At 33.2% G+C, this 8,495-nt stretch overlaps 1 protein-coding gene across 2 annotated transcripts in view; it reads right to left on the bottom strand.

Moving 5' to 3' along the window:
• Positions 1-8,203, bottom strand: part of LOC124425101 (homeotic protein ultrabithorax-like) — a 487,023-nt gene extending 478,820 nt beyond the window's left edge. For both annotated transcript variants that reach the window (XR_006942425.1, XR_006942424.1), the window contains exon 1: positions 7,974-8,203. The gene's annotated coding sequence lies outside the window, so the exon portion shown is untranslated. The remainder of the gene's footprint in view (positions 1-7,973) is intronic.
• Between the last annotated feature and the right edge of the window lie 292 nt (positions 8,204-8,495).

Raw genomic sequence — 8,495 nt, 5'->3', positions numbered from 1 at the left:
CCATACCTGAGGGAATATAAGACAAAAAGATAGGCTGCATTACGATTACACTTGAAAAAAAAAAGAGAGAGAGAGATTGTATGTAACGCATAGTGACGGGGGAGGGGGAGGATGAATAAAAAGTAAAAATTAAAAAAGAAAAAGAAAGAAGGAGAAAAAAGAAAAATAAATAAAACTTCGTCATTTTTCATCATTTTTCCTCCCCTACTTTTTTCCTCCATCTTTCCCCCACTCTTAATGAAAAAAGCAAGCAGCAAGTGCAGATCTCTAATGTCAACCGGCTACAACGAGCAGCACACAACGAACTTCAGAATTTTCTTCCATGTTTCTCTCTCTCTCTCTCTCTCCCTCTCTCTCTCTTTTTTCTTTCTCATATATAGATGGATATTATATAGATATACCTACACATTCGCAAGCGTATAAATCTTGTCAGGAGCAGCGCTTAATTGTACAATCGCGATAAATCAAACGATCAGCGGGAAGCAGTAATTATCCATACAAGAATAATGATAAATCACTGCATAAGGACGAGCAACTATAAACTGTGTTCATATATGTGTGTGTTCTTCGTATTTTTGTTCATATATATACATATATGTGTGTGTGTGTGTGTGTGTGTGCATGTGTGTTGCATGCGAAAGTATGCGATAACGTCAATGAATATCGCAGTACGAAACCTTTCGACTTTCTTGTTCGATGATTCTCAAGGAATATCACGATACCCATGGACTTCGACATTGCTAATTTGTGGACTTACTTTTTTACAACGTTCGATAATAAATGTTATTTTCAATAACATTCGATATATAGATAACTTTTTATGTTTCGATACTACACGAAAAGTATGTAAGTACTTACATAAGTATTTATTTATACATACATACATATATATATATATATATATATATATATATTGGTACTTAAGTACTGATAAAGTTTAACATAAGTCAATGTAAATTATTTTATTAAAAAAAAAAAAAAAAGAAAAAAAAATCGCAACGATTATCTCATTTTTTCGTTAAATAAAACCAGAAAGAATGTATTTTCTCACGTTAAGCGAGACGTAATGAATTAATATTGAAACGCGGATGATAATTTTTTTCAAGAGAAAATTTACATAGATACGTATGTAATTCCATGTTGCTTGCAACATGTTATAAATAAATATATAAATAATACGTATTAACGATAGTTTGACGAGTGAACTCGATATTTTCAAGATTTATTATACAGTTTGCATAACACGTTTTATTTTTATTATATACAAATTTATCTTGAGGTCACAATGGAAACACTACGAACGAATATGTTCTTCGAATTCGTAAGTAATAATATTATGAATATTCTATCATAAATCTATTGTCCAAATTTTGTAGCTGTGATAGTTTTATTTTTACAAAATCGCTTTATACGTATTATATACCATTTCCAATTTGATTATCAATTTGAAATACTTGACACCGACAATATTTAATATTATTCGTATTATTTAACAAAAGAAAAAAAGAAAAAAGAAAAGAATGTATAAAGAATTATATTGCTTAAAATTTTTTAAATAATCAAATAATTCGCCATATATATTATATCTAGAACGATAATATAGCGTTATTTAAGAATAACGATATAGTGTACGGCGTAACGTGTCCAAGGACCGTATGGAAAGTACTGTTCAATGAACGTGAGGATTAATAAATAAATAAATAAATAAATACGAAAAGTTGTCATTGGTCATCGTAAAGATCAAATTTATATCACATGTATATATATATATATCATACATATGAACATATTTATTGCATAATTAACCTTTCACATTGAAATGATATCTCTTTGTCTTCCGTTAATTAAATTCGGTAATGTGCTGTTGTAATCTTATAAAATTCTAACCTACATATGCACCTACGTATATATATATCGTTAATCGTAAATATTCTTGGCAACGTGATAAAAGCGCAATAAACGCATATTCTTAGCTACATACGTAAGTAAGTAAGTACTTACCAACATATGTAAGTACTTACATATGTAACCAAATAGTCACGTTCTTGATGTGACGATAATTCGCCAGCGAGAGAGATGAATAATCATGTTCCTTGTTATTTTCGAATCGATTTGACTCTCGTTCAATAATACGCAAATTTAAATAAATAAAAACAACGATGGCAAAGGAATGAAATAGTGAACTAACAGTACTTACAAGCGTTGTCTTTGTTAAGCGTTTGGTAGACGACATTTCTCTCTCTCTCTCTCTCTCTCTCTCTCTTACTTTCTTTCTCTCTCTTTCTTTCTTTCTCTCATTTTCTTTGGATGCAAGAACGCGCGCGCCATCGTCAGTATTTCATCGTAACTACCACGCGACTTACAAATACATGTTAAAGTTAGTCTGTTGTACATACACACAGAACACACATACACACATATATATATAAATACAAATGTAAGTACGTGACGAATATTACGTGTCAGGATGGAGAAAGAAGAAAGAATGAGAGAGAAAGAGAAAGAGAGAAAAAAGAAAGATGGCAGAAGGAAAAAAACGAAAAGAACAAATAGAATAAAGGAATGCATTTTAAAGAGAGAAAGAAAGAGAGAGAGAGAAAGAGAGAGAAAACTACACTGACCTTTGATAGATATCGATCGATCGTAGAAATCGCAAAAGTTCTTCACAAATCCAAGCCGAAGGGCAGCAGGCACCACAGGCAATCGGTCTCACAGAAAGGGAACACACGCGTTATGCGGCGTTCCATGCTTATCGGTCGTTTGGAAGCATGCGCCGAAACGAACAACGGGGGGTTTCAATGACGGCGTTACGGGCGGCCGGGGTGCTTGAGGGGAAGGGGGTAGAGAAGCCGGGTTGTCGTTGAGGTTATAAAGAACGAGGTAAGAAAAACGAAACGAACGAGCAAGTTCCTTTCGTACGAGACTAAAAAATAAACGTAAAATTAAAATGAATCAATTCGAGCCAGTTCAAATCTCTTGGAAAACTAATGTCTCGAAGATCACAAGGAACTATTATTGTTGTCTCATCGACATTAAAATACTATAAATAGATACACGGAGAAGAACGAACGTGAATGTCGTAGTAACACTTTAAAACACTTTTGTAAAGTCTAAACGTAAATCGTTTCGCGTACGAGCAACGCCACGTATGACCTTAAATATTTATTTACTCGTTCACTTACATTTATTTTCGTTCGCGTTTTGCGCGGGGTTTTTCGTTACAAGCGCAACGTAGGGGAGGGGGCGCGTCGATCGGATTGTACCACTCTCTCTCTTTCTCCCTCTCTCTGTATCTCTCTCTCTCTCTCTCTCTCTCTTTCTCAGTCTCTATATCTCCGTCTTTATCTATCTATCTATCTCTCTCTCTCTCTCTCTCTCTCTCTTTCTCTCTCTTTTTTTTTTCTTTCTCTTTCTCTATCTATCTATCTCTGTTCGGCCAACGATCGCATCGGAACTGTGATCGATGCCTCGTACCCGTTTGTTCGCTTCCACTCGCACGACTCGAATAAGCCAACGCGGAAAGGTGTCTTTTCTTTCGTTCCTATGTAAAAGTTGTCGCGAGTCGAAAGAACGCGTCTGCTATGACGACGCTACTACACACTAACGCGCTACTACCAAAGAAAGAGAAAGAGAAAGAGAAAGATAGAGAAAAAGAGAGAGAGAGAGAGAGATGGAGAGAAAAAGAGAGATAGAGAAAGAGAGAGGGAACGACCGTGGAGTTTATGGGTTTGCATCCTCCATACTTCTATATCGTATCTCTCTCTCTCTCTCTCTCTCTCTTCTCTCTCTTCTTTTTCTTTATTTCTTTCTCTTTCTCTCTCTCTCTCTCTCCCTCTCTCTCTGTCTCTTTTTCTCTTTCCTTCTAGTTATAGCTTCGGAACAAAATCCACGTGTATGACTTCGTCGTCACGGCAGACGAAGGTGAGATACGTGTCGCGAATGTGTATGCGCGCGCAAATGCAATGACCTCCCTCTCTCTCAATCTATCTTTTTCTTTCTCTCTCTCTCTCTCTCTCTCTCTTTCTCTCTCTCTCTCTCTGTCTCTCGGATGCGCTATTTTAGATACTGCATATATATATATATATATGCATATATATATACATATATATATATATATATATGTACATCTATATACACATCTATGTATGCCCTACCTTTCCTGTAACTAAAAGATCGCACTAAAGTAACCGTGCCTTTGGGCACGTGCCTCTCCTACCGTCTATGCGAATGCATTTTAGTCAAATTGACTACTCCCTCTCCCACAGTATATATATATATATATATATATATATATATATATATCTTTCTCTCTCTCTCTCTCTCTCTTCTGCCGCTACCAGGTACCCTTCACCTCGACCATCTCGATCACCACTAACATCGCTCCGCACGATGAGCTACTATCTAAGTAAGTACTTACTTTTTTCGTAGGGAGCGCCATCATCGTGATCGTTTCAAAAAAATATCGTGTCTTATCTTTTCCTTTTATATATTTTCTCTTTTATTTGTAATTTTTTAGCTTTTTCATCGTTAAATCAATTCGTTCCTTCGTATTGCTTCTTCTTCTTGTTCTCTTTTTGTTTGCTCTTTCTTTCTTTCTTCTTTTTATCTTCTTCCTTTTCTTTTTCTTTTTTTCTTTCTTTTTTTTGGGCACAATTCATCCACGAAATATTTTTGCGCATATATTCCAGAGATATTTATTAACGATATTACATCATTAGCGTGATCGGGTGATAGTGAAGGTTGAATTAAAAAAAAGTTAAAAGGTCGTTACAGGTTTTATCGTTTCATAGATATCCACGTGTAACGTGACTAGGAAAATATTTCGTATTAATTTTAAGAAGAATTTTATATTTTCAAAACGACGAACAGGAATTCTATTAAATTATTTTTTTAATACTATTGCGATATATTTATAGATGATTTTATTATGTCTCGGTTAACCTGCCATCTACAGTAAAATTGCCGAAGGAAGCCATTTGGTCTGGGCTTTAGTACTACTATGACATCGTCTTTCCTTCTCTATCCACTTTCTACTTTTCTCTTTCTATCCTTAACGGGTTTAGCTTCCCCGGAGAGCTCACTTGGAGTGGGGATACGGTCGGTAAAGAAGAGTACGACGAAACTTATCGACCCATGAATTCGAGACTTATTATTAGCAGCATAGGCGCGAATTGCAAATACGTATTACATATCAGAGATTAGAGAGCTTCTTTTTAAATACAAAAATAATATTCAATGTTTGATATAAACGAAAATAATTGATCTTAAATATTAAATAAAAAAATTAAAAAATTAAGAAATGTTACTAATTATTAGAACGAATTAATTAACATTTATTAATTTATATACTACAAACGTTAGTTAATTCTATTCCTATATATTGTAATAAGTATTGCATTATTTATCTTGAAGAAAGAAATATATATATATATGTATATATATATATACATATAAGGGGAATTAATAAAATAATATATAAGAAAAAAAAATTAATCTTCGACAGTTAAGTAAATAATTGGAGCAAAGCGAACTGTTCGACAATCTTTGCCGATATCTACGTCCTTTCCCACGAAGAATTCCATAGGAAAGAAGAAACGTAAGTACGTACGAGTAAGTACTTACGTTTCCATCCCTCTGGGAGAAAGCTGTCGCGGTGGTAGGGGAAATTCTAGGCGGACGGCGGCCATGATGCGTCACGGACCAATCACCGTAGCGCATTCTCCCGTTATGGAGTAATGGCCGCGGGACGCCGCCCAATGTAAAACTCGCTGGACGTTACGCTTATTGGATACGAAGGCGTTAAAAGTTTTATCGTCCGCCTAGGCAGTCGCGCTAACCCCACTTTTGAGCTTTCCTCGAGCTATTCCTCTTTTCCCATACCCACGGGAATAATAAAAATATATGAGAAAAAGAGAGATAGAGAGTGTCTTTCGCGGTAACCTCAAATCGCGCGAAAAATTTCTCCTTTGTACGAGTGTGCCCCCTGGACCATGTATTGAGAACTTTATCAAGAGTATACATTAAAAGCTTCGTTTCATTTCTATTTTCGGAATCGCGTGTCAGTCACTCCTCACGAATGCAAACTCACGACGTTTAAGAATTAAGTTTAAATCTGTAGAGTTAATTGGATCAATCCTGTTAATCTTTTTTACAAATGTTAATGACGAACGTTCTATCTATTTACTTATTAGTTTTATCTATGCCAGTACATATACGATTTACGAAATAGAGGATGATTCAAAATTCATAGTGTTTTGAATGATTGGGAATTTTTACTATTTGTTAGCTGCTAAATAATCGATAGAAATACGTAAACACCTATTTATTTTACGTTGCAATGCCCATAGAATTACACACACACACACACACACACACACTCATATATATATATATATATATATATATATATATATATAAGTAGTATGTCATTTACAATTATATTCTTGGAAACGATGAAATGCTTCGTCAGACCGTGAAGTACGGTATTGTCGCTAAATATTTTTCACGAGCAGGAAGATGATTAACAATATGCCAACAATATACGACCTCGTTTTCTCGTTTTCAATAATTATCTATGCTATTTTTTTTTTTATTTTTTTTTTTATATTTTTTTATTTTTTTTTATTTTTTTTTTGAAAAAAAAAACGTACTTTGTTCTCGGAAACGATGAAACAAATCAGAGTAAAAAAAAAATATCCGCCTATGTTCTGAAATTGAACACTGAAATAATGTTCGATCAGTAATTTCTTTTTTTTTTTTTTTCTTACGTACATACCTAACTACCTACATATTTATCTAATTATTAAATTGAATAATTTACAAATTTGTCGTAAATAATTTATAATGATATAAAATAATAAATACACTCATGTGTGTATTATATAGTATATCGAATGAGAGACTGACGGACAATGTAAATAGATACGGGTATATTAGTATCCATATATACATACGTTAACATGTGTACTTACTTACGTTGCATGACAGTGTGGTTACTTATTCAACTTCTGTCTCGTTATCATGCGCGACATGCTACCGATGACAAGCGATAAAATGACCGTGATTACCGTACAATCGGTATCTGATTAATGACACGTATTCACGCATTGTCGCATGTCGCTATTTCATTCACTTTCTCGGCCATTAGGATAGCTAATCGTTTGTTCACGAGCTATAATAAAAAGGTGCATTACTCTCGTCGGCCCAGACACGTTTTAATATTTATGACATTCTTTCTTTCTCACGTTTTATTCACACAATAAAATAATGTGAGAGAGAATCAACGAAATTTTATTTCCAGGATGATTACAAAATCGAAAGGAGAAAAGAAAAGAAAAGAAAAAAAAAAAGAAAGAAAGAAAAAAGAAAAAGAAAAGGAAAGAGAAAGAAAATGAAACGATTGTACAAAGTTGATAGGAATCTTATTTTCTAATCGAGTATTTTTACGTTTACTTTGCTAATTTGACTTTATAATTGCGCGAATTATTCTTAAACGCAAGTGTTGCCTTTAAAGGAAAAAAAAAAACAAAAAGAAAAAAAAAAAGAAGAAAAAAAAAGAAAAAAAAAACAAAGAAACGAAAACAAAAACAAAAACATGACTTTACATTTTATTTTACGACGATTTGATCAAAAAATAAAACACACAACCGTAAATTTGACTTAACTAATATTTTCACGTCAATATATGGCTTCGTTCGCTCATATATTTCACGTATGATTTATTATTCTCGAAATAAATACTGTATTTGTTTCCTTCAAAAAAAAAAAAAAAAAACATGAAAAATAAAAAAAAATAAAAAAAATAAAATAAATAAATAAATGAATAAAGACTAAACAAAAAAAAATGAAAGAAAAAAAGATAAAAAGAAAATAAGAAGAAGAAGAAAAAGAAGAAGAAGAAAAATCAAATCCTGTGAATATCGACGATTACTATAAAACTATTTTGACGATCGTCATTACAGATACATACTTACCTTTCTTAATATCCCGTCCTTGACGAAGTTGTTCATCCACTGGTCACCGCACTCTAGTGGTCCCGGCATGAAACGCGATGAAATAAATCGGCCCGCACTCCCGCACTGAACGCGGAACGTCAAAACGAAATACTTCGTGGCACATCTTTCGATCGTCCGTTTTTTATACCAGCGCGAATGCATAATTTTCTTGTCTTCTCTTATCTTCCGTTATCTCATTTTTCTTTACTCTCTCTCTTTCTTTTTTTTTCTTTTTTTTTTTTTTTTTTTTTTCTTAATATATTGCGATTAGTACACGAGGAATTTGTAATTCGACCTCTGTCCGCGAAAGATAAGAGAGAGAGAGAATAAAAGAAAAAAAATATAGAAAAAGAAAAGGAAAGAAAAGAAAAGTGAGATTTGAATCTCAACAATTTAATTTCTTTTTTCTTTTTTTTCTTTTCTTTTTTTTTCTTTTTTTTTAAGAAGATAAAAACGATTTGACAAAATTTGACAAATATGATCAATCTTCTGAATTGTTTT

Source organism: Vespa crabro, chromosome 6 (genome assembly GCF_910589235.1).
Source record: "Vespa crabro chromosome 6, iyVesCrab1.2, whole genome shotgun sequence".
Taxonomy (NCBI): Eukaryota; Metazoa; Arthropoda; class Insecta; order Hymenoptera; family Vespidae; genus Vespa; species Vespa crabro.
This window is presented reverse-complemented; position numbering and strand designations above follow the sequence as displayed.